The sequence below is a fragment of the Falco peregrinus genome, chromosome 7, assembly GCF_023634155.1.
Source record: "Falco peregrinus isolate bFalPer1 chromosome 7, bFalPer1.pri, whole genome shotgun sequence".
Lineage (NCBI taxonomy): Eukaryota > Metazoa > Chordata > Aves > Falconiformes > Falconidae > Falco > Falco peregrinus.
This window is the reverse complement of record NC_073727.1, coordinates 46,756,955-46,771,994: the sequence shown is the minus strand read 5'-3', so window position 1 is coordinate 46,771,994 and position 15,040 is coordinate 46,756,955. Positions and strand designations below refer to the sequence as shown.

The window sequence follows — 15,040 nt, the reverse complement described above, 5'->3', positions numbered from 1 at the left end:
CCAGGAGATCATGAATTGGCTACAGCACAGGTCACGGAGGAGAAGGGTTGGATTAATGTAGTGGAGCAACCCTGGTACAGCTCTCTGTGATCTGATGTTTCCATTGCATCTTCTTTCTAGATGTACGATTAACCTTTTTTGTAAGCGATTACATTCATTTCTGGCTGGGTTTGGGGTGATACTACCTTGTTTGCAATTACCAAATATTTCAGCAGATTGTCAGTCCTCTATAACCTTGACTCAAGATAGGCTGAGTAATAAACTTTGGATACATGTATTTCAAGTGCCACGCTGCTGATGTACAAATGAACTGCAGACTTGTCTGTTAGAGCTTATGAAAACGACCAGTTCTTACTGGAATGAATATACACACCTATATTTCCACATTTTGTGAGGGGAAAAAACCTGTGTTCCTTTCCCCCCCCCCTTTTTTTTCACCTCCCACCATAACAACTCACTATTAGACTCATTGGCATCATGTTCTCTCTCTCCCTGCCTACTCCAAGCAAAGCTAGCCTTTGCAGTTGCTTTTCCTGGGATTCTCTCTGTGTGACAACTTGAACTAAATGCAGTTGAGAGTGGTTGGTTGGTGGTTTTTTCCTCACTTCTTAATACATTCATTTGGAAAACATGTTTTCAATCATTTCTGAAAGTATCCTTTGTTGCAATGGCAAAGTCAACTTTATTTGTTGTAACAGAACACTTAGGCTAAATTGTCACAAATAATTTAGTTCCTGCCTAGCGCATGCTAGGTTTTTATTAGTTTATGTAATTTTATCTTGCAATTTTTAATTGGCCAGTTTGATAGCTGATGTCTTGTGAAGAACGTATGGCCCTCTCTCATCCCACCATTGCAATGGATAGTGCAGCTTTTAAGGTTTGAGATGACCATGACTGGGCAGTTTTGTAATTCCTTTCATACACTGGAGCACACTGGAAATCACTGGTGCCTCTGGGAGTTAAGGTGGGTGAAAAAAAATCTTTCCACTGGTTTCTCTCCAGTACCACTGCTCTGTGGGGAAATCTGAAAGCCCTACCACATCCCTGCCAGGCCCCATTCTAGGTTGCAGGGTTTCAGACAGTTTCCTTCTGCTTCAGCTGATAAAGTTTGCTTTTAAACTATTTGTTTCTGACTGTATTTTGCAAAGCAGGATTACCTAAGAATGGATGGATGGATACTCCATTGTTAGCGTGGGCAGCACCTGCCCGCTGCACGGAGGAAGGAGAATCCAAGAGGTACAGGAAGAAAGGAAATACAAGGAGAAAGAGCAAGCAGTGTACGGTGTTGCACCCCTAAAACCCAACTGTTTTACTGGACAATTTTACAAACTCGTCAAAAAGCTGTCTTTTCATTGAAGGTTAAACTTCCTCAAACTATGGAAATACAAAGACCTACTTGAACGCCCCACTAAAATCGAGGATGTCGGCCTTTCTATGGTAGAAGGGATTTGGTACCGATTTCCAAGCCTGCACGTTAGGAGCCCCGGGGCGGCGCGGCCGCCTCCTGCGGGCTGGCTGGCTGGCGGGGCCGGGCCCGGGACCCTGCCGCAGGTGCCGGTGGTCGCCGGGCTGAGGCCCCCGCCCGCCCGGTGGCCTGTCGCAAGGAGCACTGCGCTGGGCTACACCTCGGAGGGACGGTGGAACCCGCGTACTCTGTACACGCATTCAGAGCACCAGTATTTCGGACAGGAAGCGGCAATTCCCGCTCGGAACGGCTGTTTCGCATATAGGGGTGGGGGGTTTTAATCAATCCTGCTGTCCCTGGTTTCTTTTTCCCCTTACAGACGCTCCCCTTTGTGGTGACTGCCCTTCCTCCCGCCGCTCTCTCAGACCCCGCTCAGCTTCCCGCCAGCCTCCCCTTTCCCAGGCGGGCGGCCCACCTACCCACCCCCTGGCGCCGGGCCCGGCGGGAGGCGGGGGGCGGCCGGCGGGGCAAGAAGGGGCGAGGGAAGAGCAGGGCTGGAGGGGGCCGGGGCCGGGGCCGGCCGCCAGCGGCCGCACATGGCGGAGCCGAGCGTCGCCGCGTCGTCCCGGGCGGGGGGAGCCCGGGCTCCGCCGTCGCTCAGGCGGCGGCCGTTACCCCACGCGCTCCGCTCGCTTGCGACGAGGGGCGGGGCAGCCGGATTCCCCCCGTCCCCATCCCCGTAGCGGAGAAGGCGGCGGCCCTCGCTGCCCGCACGGCGCGCGGCGCAGCCCCCGCCACGCCCCACCCCGGGGGCGGGGGCGGTGCAGCCCGCGGCCCCCTCCCCCCCGGTGCCCATTGGCGCGCGCCGCATCCCGTTAGCACTCGGGGCCCGGTCTCGCGATGCTGGGCCGCCGCCGCCATATTGTGACACTATTTTGATTTGGAGCGCAGCGAGCGGGGGGAGGGGGGGCCGGGAGCGACGCGCAGCCGGAGCGGTTCCAGCTGAGGACGGGAGCGGCGCCGCAGGCACTCACCCACCCACCCACCCACTCACTCACTCACTCACCCACCCACTCACCCACCCACCCCGGCCTTCCCGCTTCTCCCGCCCGCGGCGGCAGCACGGACGCCCCCCTTCCCTCCCTCCTCCTCCTCCTCCTCCTCCTCCTCCTCCCCCCCCGGAGCGGAACGGCGGCGGCGGGAGGCTGCGGAGCGTGTCGGGTCGGCGGGGTCCCCCCTGCCGGGCGGAGGCGGCGGCGGCGCTGGTGGCGGCGGTAGTGGCGGCGGCTGCTGCCGTGGTGGGGGAGGCGGAGGACGAGGAGGAGGAGGCGGAGGAGGAGGAGAAGCAACGGCGACAGGGTAAGGCTGACCCCGCCGACGCGGGCCTGGTGGCAGCTCCCCGGGCTGGCTTCCTGGCGGGGCTGCACCCATCCCCGGGGGGCCGCGGGGAGAGGCGCGGGGGGCTGGCCCGGGCCGGCCCCCAGGCCCGAGAGGGGCAGGGGGCCCGAGGCGCTGCCGGAGCCGCTCTCCCGGCCCCGGGCTCTGCCGGGGCGAGGGCAGGGGAGGCCTGCGCGCGGGGAGGGAGCAGCCGCCGGCACCGCGCTCCTCCCGGCGCGGCGGGGTGGGGTGGCGGCGGGAGGCAGGGCAGGGGCGGGAAGCCGCCGCGCGGCGGGGCGTCCTGCGGGAGATGGAAACGTATTTTCCTTCGCGAGCCGCTGGGGCTCCCCCCGCGCGGGGAGGGGTCCGGCGGGCGGGGGGCGCGGGGCGGCGCCCGGGCCTGCCCGGCGGCGGGGGGCAGCGGAAGCGGGCGGCTAGCGGGCTGCCAGCGGCCGCGCCGAGCGGGGGGAGCGGGCGGCGGGGCTGGCCCGGCGCCCAGCAGGTGACAGGTGTGAGTGCGCTGGGCGAGACTCCGCCATTTGGGGATGAGTAACAGTGTCAGAGGTGCGAGGGTTTGGTGCCTGGTGTCTGCGGGGGCCGGCTGGGCTCCATTCCATATATAGTATATTTGGGACGTTAGTTTCCATTATTCAAGGCAGTTTAATTGTTGCGCTGAAATTCTTGAAATGGTTCTGATAAGAGGGATTTCGAAGAGAGGAGATGCATACGGTTTCCTTTTCTTCTCTGTTTCTGTTTCGTCCCTCTGAGAGACCGGAGAATGCTGTGCGGGGCTGTGTGGTACCTTGTCTCATTCATTAAATTGTATTAAAAGTCTGAATGCTCAGTCCTGTTGGATGTAGCGAGGCCTTCAGGGCAGGGACCTTGTGTTCTTTGTACTTTACCTGGTAGCTCAGCAGGGCCTGGTTTTTGCCCAAGACCAGTGGGTGTTTCTGTATTAATGATAGTAAGTGTGTACTTAAAGGAATTCCGAAGGAGTGCTTCTTAGCAAGGAGTGGGTTTCAGGTGTGGTGTTCTAGTCATCGTAAGTTTAGGTTATTTGATATAGACTGAACAAAGCTGTTTCTGAAGTTCAGGTGTAGAATGCTGAAAAAGGCATTGCATGTAATTTTCAGTACTCTGAGTTACATAGGTGTTTAGAAGGCATATGTTAAATACAGAGCCATTCTCTGAGACTGTTCAAAATGTTTTGTAACGTACTTCATACATACATACTTTGTATCTACTTTAACCATCAAAATGGTACTGCACATGCACTACAGTATGGAAGGCTAGTGACTATAATGATAGCACTGTATTCACAATGGGACATGATCTGCTAAAATCAGGAATAATTTTCAGCTTAGCTAATGATCCACCAGATAACCAAGCATTTGCATTTCATATACATATTTCAATTACTTGTTCTTTATCTGTATTATTGCAATTGGGTTTTGTCAAATCAGAATTCTGATACCTGCTTTTGGCAAGAGGGAAGTTCCACTGACAAACTAAGAGACATGTCATCAGCTTCAGTAAGTTCTGCCCTTCAATTCAAATGAAAGTTTCAGTCACTTGTGGCTGTTATCCCAATGTTAAACTTATGGATGCTCTTTGCTAGGTAGTGCCTTGGCTTGCACTGCACCAGAATGGACACTGAGCTGACTTTCAGTTTCTTTTAAAAAATCTGAGAAGACCTGGGTGTTTTTTCATGATGTTGCTTCACAGGGGAGCCTGCAAAGAAGAAGAGGGGAGAAAGGCTGTTGGAGGAGATTCACAGTTTGGGTTCTCCCAGTTTTGTTTCTTGAGAGATGTTTGATAAAGTATCATCCCTACCATTACATTGCAGGAGCAGTGCCATCTTCTTGCTCTGCTGTGCTACCCTTGCTTACGCCAGCTTTCAAAGACTGTGAAATGTAAACCATTTTCCTTCTCAGCATTAAGAGAAGTCAAAGGATTCTTCTCTCTTCCTTTAAATTTGCTGATACAAAAATAGAGTTCTTGAAAATGGGCACTCTTCTTGTGACAATGTCCTGGTAGAAACTTCTCTTTTCCAGAGGTGGCAGAGTGGAAGAAGATAGTGGTTTTCCTCGTCATGGCATTGCTTTGAAGGCTGAGGTCCTGTGTGTTTTTGTAATGGTCCTTGGCGTTATAGGTAACTGGTATGCCTTTCAAGCCTTGTAGAATTAAATCTGTCATCTGTTGAAGAGATTATTCTTATATAAGGTGGGGGTTTTGGTGGTTTTTGTGTTTGGGTTTTGGGGTGTGGTTTTTTTTTTTCTTTTTGCTAGGGAGCTTAGAGAGCTTTTGGCAGACTACTCTTTCTGAGGCTGTACTTTGAAACATAAAACTAGATTGGTCTTCATCTTACTGCAAGTGCGACCTGCTTATCATGATCTCCATGGTTGGAAACACTGGAAGAAATAAGTTGGTCAGATGTGTGACCTCAAGTTTATGAAATGACTGTAAATTTAGGACTGAGGAATCAGGCTGATCTTTTTCTGAACCGCTGCAAGCGGAATGCTGAACAATGTTGCTGTTGGTGCTTTTACAGGAAATAGAACAAAAATTCCAGTGATTCAGAACTGGATTTTTTTTAAAGCTATACTCAAAACTCAAATATTTAAATGATTGAATTGAAAGTTAACTTTTTTTCCCACTAATGTGTACAGTGATTCAAGTTGGGGCGGGTGGGTGGGTTGTCTTTAATTGCATAGCAGGTTATCTCAACTACAAAAAGTATATACTTTCAAACAGGAGAAATGCTGGTGGATGTTCTACAATGTCTTGAATGCTGCATAGCAAACTGATCTGGATTGGATTGCACATATTTAAATGCAACTGTGAGAGCAAGAAAGCTGTCAGATTCACAATTGGATAATATTTTTTTATATAAATTCTTATTTGTACTCAGAGGTTCCATATAGTAGTTGTTTTGGTTTCATCCTTTCTTGAGAATGCTTACCAAGAAATTGCTGGCGTAATATTAATACTCTCCCTGACATAAGTTTTTGTAGACCTTTATCCTGATTATAGTAAAATTAGGAACTTACTTTTATTGAACTGATCAGCAATCTCAACTCTCATGCAAGAAAGTATTTCAAACAGTATACCAAGTTCTTTCTAGCTTTGTGTTAGGATGCCTTTAGATTTTGGTGTCCCTTAATTGGGTTCTAGTGAAACCAAGTGAAATAGCTCAACATAATTAAAGTAAAAAGATCTGTGTTCTTTGTATATCGTATCCTGATGTTCATGGAACATGTTCGTTGCTGAATGAATGGCATCACTCAGGATATTATTGTTACCATAGGTATGGTTAAGATGTAGTTAAATAGTATTTTTAGCATGTGTTAGATGTATTTTTTTTGGTGTCTTTATGTGTAACTTCTGATAATGTGCTAAATTACTGGACACAGAATTTTACAAAAAATATTTTGTTAAAAATATGCATTGTATTCTTAGACAAATGCTGTGGGTAACCAGGTTTTATTGCAATGTGGAAAATGTATAGCTCTTTCCTATTCTGAGCACAGATGAAGATCAAATTTCATTGTCTTTAATGATGAGTGCTTTAAAACTCATTCAGATCCTGGTTGTACTTTGAGCAGAATTTATTTTTTTCAATTATTTAAAAATCAGTGTTTCAAAATGGGTTTAGAACTTGTGCTCCCTTTAGTATCTAGAAAAGCATTAACTTAGGAAAGCACAGTGGTAGAAGACATCCCATAATTTCTGTAGGTTGCATATGTGAGTTTTTAAAAAAGATAAAAAGATGAACCCCAAACAACCAAAACTATTAGTTTTGTGTACGTATTGATTATGATATTTTTAGGCTTGCTAGAATTTACTGAAACCAGGTCAGAGCCACTATATGTGCTCACTGCTTTTTGATGATTTTCTAACTTACCTAAAACATGTTCCAGAATTAATCAAATCTGGTGCTGTGTACATGCTGGCTCCTTGGTCTGCTGGGGCTACCGGTGGAGAAGGCAGAGTTCCATCATTGAAGGCATGAATTTGAGTTTCTTTTTTTCTACAAAGCTACCAGTTTTCACAAAATTTGTAGAAGCCTTTTCTATCTTTGAGACTTTTACACCTCTTTTAAATGTGCTTGAAAATGGTTGGAGGATGTAAATACTTACTAAAAGGACACATAGAACATGTAAATGCAGTTTCTTTTGCAATTTAGGAGTTCAGAATCGACTGTTCTCATGTGAATAATATGTTGCGGTGCACCTATTTTATTTGGGTTTTTTGTAAAGAAATGGAGTTGCTGTTGGTTTTTATATATTTGTGTAGTATATAAACCATATTTAATTCGCCTTTCTAAAGACATAGATCTTGGGAAATTGTTTTCTTTAATCGTTTATCTCAAATTTTGAGCTCATTGGTTGATTTCAGAAAATTAGCCAAGGGGCAAGGTGTGAAAAATTTTATGTTTTAATAATATTTGAGAAGCTTTACAATTGATGGCTTCATTGAATAGTTTCATCTCTTGAGGGAAGAGTTTAGCATGAATTTAGCAGTTACCTGTGTTTAGCCTGCCAGTTGGCCAGCAGCTGTTTGTGGGTTAAGAACTAGATGTGAAGTGCAGTAATTTTATTTTTTTTCCACTTTTTTTTTTCTCCTTCAGTCAGTAGTTAGAGGACATGAGAGGTTAAAGTATATTGTGGCTAGTGCTTGGAAGAGAAGGGTAAGATAATAGGCATCTGGGATAGAGGTGGAATGTGACTTAATTGCAACACAGAGGGCATGGTTGAGACAGAATGCTAATCTATGGGAAATGGGGCTTTGTTAGTTCTGCTATTTATGGGACAGTGCCTTTAAGAGGAAGGTTAGCAGCAGCTGCCTGTTTTGGTTTACTGAACAAAACTCGTGTCTACAATAGGTTCTTAAGAAGATGAAGACTTGGGGCAGGCGGGAGGGAAGCAGGGTGTGAGATGGGTAAGGTAGCTGAGCAGACTGCTGGGCTGCTAAGATTATATCATAAGTGGCATGCTTTTGACTACAGTGATAGAAACTGTTGGGGTAAGGTGACTGTTAGATGTTGGGTGATATTGTTGCTTCCACACATACAGACCCTCTTTTGCTGTGCTTGCGTTACGTGCTTGTATGGGTCTGATTCAACACTGTTGTCCTAACACCTAGACTGACACACAGAGCATGTAGCAGCATGGGGCAAGAATGTGCATGAGTAAGGGAGGAGTTACTTAAGCCGCCGAGGAGATACATGTTGTTCTCAAATATTATCTAAAGCATTATTATATTGTTACATTGTATATGGTTACAGTTTCTTTAGATAATGTGACTTAGACATTTTGTTTGGTGCGAATAGTATGATTCAGTCATGCCTCTGCAGGCTGTTGCATGCGGTGGTGTATTTAATGTACTCCCAGGTCTAATGGACTTGCCTGTGAAGATGAGCAATGGTAGTATCAAATTGTTTTAGTAAGCCTGAAATTAGTTGCTTTTTATTACAGACTAAAGATCTTATGGAGTTCATTGAATCTTGAAATAAGTATCTGGTATACCTCTATTTTGTAGATAACATTAGTAGAAATGGATAAGAAATCACTGGCAGATGTGAAACACTCTTAACAGCAAACTTTTAATTTTATTTGCTGCTGTGTGTCTTTACTGTTCAAGAAGATGCTTTGCTGTTACTGGGTATTTTCGTAGGTGACTTCTAGAAAGATTAGGGAGCCATTCTAGGAAAATTCTTAGAGGCTGTCAAAGCTACAGCTTTAGAATGCATTTTTCCAAGGAAACTGCGTTGTATGTGTATAAAAAAAAATAATAATTTGTTGATCCAGCTGTTTACTCATATGTCCTCAGAATGTCTTACTTTTTTCAGCAGGGTAAACTAACTGGGAAAAAAAGTACAGTAAGTTTCAGAACCTAAGCACCCCATGAGACTTTAGTACTTGTTACTGATCCGATGCCTCAGAAGCTGTGACTAATATGTACATCCAGATAAATCTGTTTTCCTGAAGCTGTTTTGGGGGGTGGGGGTGGAAATCAATTTCTACTTTATACTGGAGGTTAGAAATACAGAAAAGTCTTTTCCCATTAAGTCCTAAGCCTGACTTGGCCAGGTGGAAAAAATTATGAACTGTTTCACCTACATAGGGGGGGAAAAAAAGCAAACACTTAAAAAAAACCCCAAACTTGTAGTGTGGCATGTAATTGTATCCTTTGTCAATTCATGTTGTGTTTAAACCCCTAAAAAAAGTCTCCACCTCCTGTCTCCATGCTGTGCTACCATATCTCTTTTTAAACTACTCTCCCATCTTCTTACGGCACTTGTTTTTTTCAGCTTTTTTTTTCTTCTTAAAGATCTGTTCTGCACAGAATTTATCTCCTCCAACCACCTTTTTACTGACATCCTATCATATTTGTAGGTGAGCTAGGAAAGAGGAGACCTGTTCATTCATATATGATCTATACTTTACAATTGAAACATTAGTGCCTTCTTGTTTATACTTCTCGTTGGCATTCTTTTTTATTCTAATCTTTCTTCTTGGAAACTTTTCTTTTTAAGGAACTGGTTCAGTGCTTGTCATGTCTTTCTCATTCTGTTTTCTCTTCAGAGTATCAGTTGCTAAGTTTACCACTGCTCCATTTAGGCTGTCATGAAAGAATGAGAGAAAAGAAAGTGTGGTGAGTGCTATACTTGGATTTCTTTCAATTCATTCAACTGGTTCAGACTGCTACTTTCTAATTGTTGGAAAAACATTTGTTTTTTGAAAGGGAATGGTAGGTTATCTTACTTAGAGAGCCGCCTTTAGTCTAACAGGTGTAAGCCTGGTAACAGGGAATCACCAGGGGCTCAGCAAAAGTATGCTTAAAAAGGCCTTTTAGGTTGATACATCTAAAGCAGTATGTTTCACATCAGCTTATGAAGCTGCTTCAGTTAAAAAAGTTTTGGTGACTTGTTCCATTTTTTAAAAATATGATCTTTTCTTTGGTTAGTGGGGGTAAGATTTCTTGTGTGTGTGTGCATGTGTCTCAAATTGTGTAATTTAAACTGCCTTGCTGGAATAATTGCCAATCCCAGATTATTATATTTTTATTTATGCTTTGGTATTGGCTGGCGAGCTTCACTTGGATTAGGCCCTTTTGTGCAAGGCACTGTATAAATATTTATTAAATAAGTCAGTCCCGGAAGAGTTTGCAGCCCCATGAATAATAAAGTTTGTTTACCAAGATGCATATATTGGATTAGACAGAGACATTTAGCAAAATATTTGCGGTATCTTTCATATATTATGCCTGTTAGTTCTTCAGTCATTTTAAACTGTGCTGATTAAAAATTAATTATAACTGTCTATAATAGCTGTAATTCATTTAGCTGTTTTGACGTATGATTTTCAAGATTTGTCTCAACAATTCATAAAAGAATTATGAAATTACTTGAGCTGGGCCCTCACCAGCTTGTATTCATTGGTAGCTGCTTCAGGTAGAGGTAGGGTATCAAAGCTGGGAATTCTGTTGAAGACAGATGGGTCACATCTATGGTGCTTTCACTCAGGACTTCAGCCAGAATGAGAACATTTTTTTGTAAAATGACTTGAATAAAAGGAGAAATTTGACCACTGGCAAATTCTTAAGCCATATATCTTACTTTGTTGTGTATCCAAGTTAGGACTTGGCTTGAATGTATGTGTAAAAGGGGTTGCTAAAGAACTAGTTTCTGTTCCTTCACAAGAAGTGCATTTTGATCTTCCTTTCCCAGGCCTAAAGTACAAGACTTCTTGGATCGGAATAGTCTTCCATGGTATCTGGTGAAGGAGAATAAAATAAACTGCAAGCAGCAGGAGAGAACTGTTATTTGGATTGTGGAAATCTCTGTTCTCTCCAGCCTCTTGTTTCTAGCAGGTGATGTGTTGAGAAGGAAGGTTCAGAGAAAATACCCATTATTTGTTTCTTTTTTTCCCCTACATGGGGCTGAAAACCCCTGTGGTTTCCAAACTGAAAGGAAAATATCTGTTCTCCCAGTAGTACTTTCATACGCATGCTGTGGAGGAAAAAAACCCAGTGTGACAATGTCTTATGTTCACTCTTCTGGTGATGTAGATCTTGTCAAAGCTGTGAATGGTACCAATGTGGCTTCATCATTTTGGATGCATGAAGTGTCATCCTTCCATAATGTAGCTGTATGCATGCAGAGATTGCTAGCTGCAGTAACGTGCGCAAAATAGTGATAATTTTCTGAAAGGCCTTCAAGCTTAAGTTGGGTGAGTAGTTTTGGTTTATTGATACAAAATATGCCTTTGCTGCCATGAAAGGAAAGCGTTGGCTCTTTTGTCAGTATTCCTATGTGACTTACTCTTGGAGTAATATAACAAAATGGCTTTGAGGTAGATTTAAAGCAAAAAACAGAAGAATGCAAGCATTTGTGAACATTGAGGGCCAGTGATAGTTTTCTGTGCCTGAACAGGGAAGATGTATTTCACCGACACAAGCAGTTGGTCTCTGGTACTTGTCTCATCTGTCTGTGAGCCAGGTTAGTCTATGTACTGGGGGTTAGGAAAGTAATCAGATTGCAGCTTAACTGTCTTTAGTCTCACTCTATGAGATCACTTTGCTGAGGAGCTGTTAGATCAGTTCAGTAGTTTCCTCTAAATTCACACTGAAGGGGGATGTTTTGCACTGCAGCTGACAGTGTATAGATTTGCCATCCTTTCCCCTTAGCTCACTGATGTGCTTTATAGTATGATCCCACAAATAGCTTTTTCTGTAAAATTGAGGTATGGCAAAGAAGTAGAAGGTAGAAGATAGAAGAGTTTATTAAGCTTGTATTGTTGATGAAGAAAGTCTCTCATGAAACTGTAGACTTCAGAGCAGTGCTGCAGTAAACAAGCAGGAAGACCAGTTCAAGAATTCATCTCTTCCCCACGGTGACACTGCAGCTGTTTGTAGGGTCACCAACTGAATCACCAAAATGATGCAAGTTGAAAGCTATCACTTCAGAAAGTAGAACAGGTACTAGTTGAACTGACTTCGCTACAGAACCCATGTATGTGGATTCTGCCACTGTGTGAAATCTCCGCGAATGGCCTGCCTGGGTGAAAGATGGCAACAATAGTCTTTCTCCTGTTACCTGGAAATAATCAGAAAGTCTTAAATGCTTTCAACAGGTGTGTTTTAATTAGTGAGCTTTAAGTGATGGTGCCTGTAAGAACCCCAGCAGTTTTCTCTTTGTCAGTAAAAACAGCTAGGTTTTCCTAAGGTGTTTAGTCTTTAGATGTTGTAGTCCAGTTTTGTAATGGAATAGGAAATTCAGGTCCCATTGAAGCTGGTGAAAGTCTGGCTAATAGTTCAGCCTAACAGCAGTGAGGTATGTAAACTGTGGAAAAAGGGAAAGATGGCAAGAACCATTCAGAAAAGAGGTACAGCACTTGTTGATGTTAAGAAAAGATAAGGTTAAAATGGGGTAGTAAAACAGATGTATTGTAATGATACTCCTGTTTCACCTTGAGCTGGCCTAGATTTAGAGCCTTTTGTAATCTTTAACGGTTATGAGAGGCAAATGTTGAATCTATTAAATTGCAGTCTGCTGTTCAGCCATGTTAGTGAATGTAAAGCTTCCTTTAAGGACGAGTAAATTAAATTAGTGTGTAGCTGTTCTTTCTTTAAATTGCAGATTTTGAATGGCCTTTGGAACAACAGTAGTTGCCAGTCTGGCCTGCATATTCAGATTCTAGGCTGGCACATACTAACTTTTTCAAGCTGAAGCTTAATGTAGATGTCCACCTGTTTGCAAAATACTGTAAAAAACACAAGTGTTTAAGCCTCATCTAGGTTCTGAAGTTTGACATTACTAATGTCTTTTTTCTTGGTTGTGTTTATTATATTGGGTTTACTTAATTTTTTTCTTGTAGATTTTAGTTGCAAGTAAATTCCCTGTGATGGAGTATCTTAAAGTCAAAGTACCACGTAATGGTGTTAGCAGAGTTGATGGAGCTACAGGCTTCCTTCCTGTTGAAACTGGCCAAAAGAACAGGCCAAACTGTAGCTTTTGTTTCTTCAGTGTAGAGCCAATGGCAACTCTCTGGAATGTTTTTTCCACTCCCCATCCGTGAGTGGGGAAATTCTTGCCAACGCAAATGAGATCTTGAGACCTGCAACTTGACATAATATAGTTCATACTGGAAAAAAAAGATACTTCAGCTAGAAAAACATCCAGAGTTATGCTAGCATAGGGTCTTGTTAATTTGAAAACAGTTGTCTTCTGACTTGAAGTTTTTAGCAGTCTTGGAGCAAAATAGTATTTCAGCTTTGTCTGTGTGATTTCAGGCTGCTGCCTGTTTCTGATAAGGGCAAGTCATCACCTTACACTGGCATGTCAATGAATGTTGCAGAATGCCTATAGTGACTGCTCAGACTGTCAAAATTCACTGATTTCAAAAGCACTTTCTCATTTCATATTTTCCTATTGCAGTACAACTTCTCTGGCTCTTGTAGCTTTGTTTTCTGATGTACACGTATTGACTAGGACTTTTAAGTTGATTTAGGAGAAGCCTAGCAGTACAGCTTTGTTTGCTCTCTGAACTTAAGAATTTATTGTCACTGCTTTGTCATCCTTTCTGAACCTATTGTAAGAATGAAACTAGATGTAGTTGGCAGGAATAATACTTTGCTATTCATTTATGGGGAAAAAAAATGTGCTTTTATCACAAAATTGAAGTACAAGAGTTTTTTCATAACTTTGTTCTTGCCAGCTCCTGTGAAAAGTCCATATCTGCATTTTTAAATTATGCCTGCCTGTATCCCATGGCTTAGTATTTTTGTGGGACAAGCATTAGAAAATTGGAATGGGTGAAAAACTGAATCCTTCTGAAGTTTGAATCTAAGTCTAATAGTTACGAATCCTTTGCTACTTTATCTACATTACACTGTTCATCTTATCTTTCAAAAGTCGGTCTACTTCTATTAACAGGCCTCTTATCTTTGTTGCAAATGCAAGAAATGTATTAGTACATGTAAGTTTGGAAGAGCCATCCAGACTAGCAGAGTTAATTTTCCTCCATGGAGTTGTTTAGTATGTGTTTTTATAAAACAGGATCTCAGCCCTCTCTTTAGTTTCCTGAAAATACCTGATATCTGGCTATAATTGCGGTTAGAAGATAAACACTGAAGCACAATGATTCTTCTTAGTTTTATGTATTTTTTTTAATATATTTTCAGTGTGTAACTCCAGCTTTAAAAAGAAAGATAAAACACAGCTAATTTCTTAGTTAAAGGCTATAATGTAATATACTATCCAGAAAATACAGGGAAAGGTCAGAATCTGGTGGGAAGATTGTGTTTAATAAAGGGAGTGGGAAATTATCTCATTTTTTAGAATGATTGGCAAGTTAATAACAAAATTGGTTGGTTTAGTAATTAGTTAATGTTTAACATTTTTTACTTTTGGCATGTGTTAATATGTCCAAAATATTGGTGGTTTTATAATTAAAAAGGTTTGTTAGATTTCATAGCTAATACATGTGTGTCAGTTTCAGAGAGAACCCTTTTATATTTTTGCTGCTAGGTGGTAGTGTAATCTTGATTCCTCGCTTTTTAAACAATGGTTTATTTCTGCACTTTCCCTCTGTCCATAGTTTTCAAAAAAGGACTTTGAAATAGGGGTAAGACAGGGACAGAATCTTAGTTGCAAATGTTTGGGTTTTTTTAATGTGGATTTTGGTCTTCTGTAAACCTTGCTGCTGTTGTGGCAGTCTCTTTTATTCCCAAGGAGGACCTTACGAGGTTAGAAGCTTCACTTGCCTTGCACTGAGGCATCTTTTCTGTTGTTTCTCAACTTGCCTCTATTACTTTCCTCATCTGCCTTTTTCAGAGCAGGTTATTTTTAATTTTTTCCTTTGGAGTATCTAGTTGTCTTGTTAGCCTGTATCTGGTGTCAGGACCTTCATAAGGAGATACTGTTTAAGCTAGAAAAAGTGGAAGATAATTTGTAAAAGGGTTAGTGGCCAGCTTTTAAAGGTTGTAACTGTAGGAAATGATACATATTGAGAAGCCTTAAATAAATACTGGAGGCATTTCAGCTCTTCCCAGCTTTCCTTTCCCCTTCCCTTGTTAATCTCCTCTCCCTGAATCCTGTGTGGAGTAAAGTGCAGAAAAAAGGGTCAGTGGTGTTAGTCCTTTACACAGCAGGAAGTGCAGTGATCGCATCTTTCCGTTACAGAAGGCTGGAGAACAAGTAGCATTATTCTTTTCTTTGAAAAAAATTCATAATGAAATGTTGGAAACCTAGGG

General features: G+C 42.9%; 1 protein-coding gene across 3 annotated transcripts in view; it reads left to right on the top strand.

Annotated features, from left to right (window-relative positions):
• The first annotated feature begins 2,310 nt into the window (after nucleotides 1-2,310).
• Nucleotides 2,311-15,040, top strand: part of TAB2 (TGF-beta activated kinase 1 (MAP3K7) binding protein 2) — a 67,041-nt gene continuing 54,311 nt past the window's right edge. Inside the window, exon 1 of one of the 3 annotated variants that reach the window (XM_055810135.1) lies at nucleotides 2,311-2,764. The gene's annotated coding sequence lies outside the window, so the exon portion shown is untranslated. Of the gene's footprint in view, nucleotides 2,765-4,922; nucleotides 4,942-9,369; nucleotides 9,440-15,040 lie in introns of those variants that run through there. The other 2 variants (XM_055810136.1, XM_027796944.2) reach the window with 2 other exon arrangements.